At 36.4% G+C, this 1,626-nt stretch overlaps 1 long non-coding RNA gene across 1 annotated transcript; it reads left to right on the plus strand.

Moving 5' to 3' along the window:
* On the plus strand, positions 1–807 carry LOC136223342 (uncharacterized). The gene is made up of 3 exons (XR_010685913.1): positions 1–221; positions 317–478; positions 580–807. It is a non-coding gene; the product is annotated as an uncharacterized lncRNA (long non-coding RNA).
* Positions 808–1,626: the final 819 nt, after the last annotated feature.

Consider the following 1,626-nt stretch of genomic DNA (forward strand, 5'->3'; position numbering starts at 1 on the left):
CACCCTTCACCTTCTTCCTCTTCTCTCTTCTTTCACTCCCTCTGTCTTAAACGCAAAATGCAGCTCCTTCCATGGCTGCCGGTTCTCTTCGATCTGCCGTCTGCGGTGGTTCACCTATTTACGTCAGCGTCAGCTTCTACTCCTCGCAATAACTCTTCCTCCATTCGGTGTTAGGCTTCTTCGATCGACGGTCCGATTCTTTTAACGGCGACGGATCCACGGTGAGTTCTCGTCTCCTCTTCCTCTCATGTATTTACTTTCTTCTCTTCTTGGTTTTTCCGTTTGCATGTCTCTGATTTTTAATTTCTTCGTGTAGATCTGCTCGTTGTGAACGTCAATGACGGTAGTCAGAGGTGGTGTACGGTGATTAGAGATCCTTCTTACGGGTTCCGGTGAACGGAGGTCATAGTGACTATAGGCGGTGGAAGATCTGGAAAGCAAAAATGGAAAACAAAGTATACATATATTTTGGATTAAGGTTGATTTTCGTTTGGTTTTAATTGATTATCCTTTTATTTCCTCCCAGTTTCTATGGACGTGTGGATTCGGAAATGAAGTTCTGTTCTTTTTATTTTTCAGATGGAAGTGATCCGTTGATGAACGGACAACCGACCGGAAAACGGACGGTGGTTGATGGAGATCCTGTAAGGGTAGAAATGGGAAACAGAGGAAAAATATGTATACACCATATTATTTATTTACATATACATATATATGTGTGCTTATTCGTTTTTTTATGTTATCAACTAAAATGATCTTCATTTCTTAATTTTAGAAAACTGAAGGATCTAAAAGCCTTCTTTCTAATTTGGAGAAAAAAAAAGACTAACTGATATTAGTTGACATGAACTGGAAGTGGAAGTGCAAAATTATATGACATGAACTGGAAGTGCAAAATTATAAATGAATACAGGATATATGAATAGAAGTAGATAGGAACAAAATTGGATTTTTATTTATGGATGGAAAATACAAAAGTGTTTTTGGCCCCTTTTTTTGTTTTGAGATTTCTGGATAAGAACTATTTAAAGATAATTATATTTAAAATGATTTCTGTTAAGAGATCAAAATGATTTGTTAACTTCTTATTTTTTCAAAGTTTCTTCAAAAAGAAATTCTTTAATTTTTAACTCTAATCATCTTAAAAGCATATGGATCAAATTTATAAAGTGAAGAAATGGAACAAAAGAACATATAGGGAAGAAGAAGTAACAAAAGAAACAGATATAAGTTTCGAAATATGCATTGATGATTCAGAAATACAAAATCTCTTTAAAAGAACTGGCTCCCTCTTAAGCTTTCAAAATCTGTGTCTAAAATTGGAGGCCTCTATAATGGAAGTGGGACCTTCTATTTATACTAAGTTGAAAATCAACTTCTTTGTGAATCTGTCTTCACCTCCTTACTGTTCACTGGTGACGTGGCTGCTTATTGGCCAGGTTTGTGAACTTGCTCTCCAAGTTGTTGTGGACAAAGACCATTATACCCCTTGGATCTTATTCGATAAAATTCAGCTGTTGGGTTGAGTGAATTGCCTGTTTTGGTCCTTGCAATTTAATTTGTTTGTTTCATGGGCCCGTTGGACTGAATTCTAACACGAACTTGATGTGGATCCCGATTGAGTTC

Source organism: Euphorbia lathyris, chromosome 3, assembly GCF_963576675.1.
Source record: "Euphorbia lathyris chromosome 3, ddEupLath1.1, whole genome shotgun sequence".
NCBI classification, from domain to species: domain Eukaryota; kingdom Viridiplantae; phylum Streptophyta; class Magnoliopsida; order Malpighiales; family Euphorbiaceae; genus Euphorbia; species Euphorbia lathyris.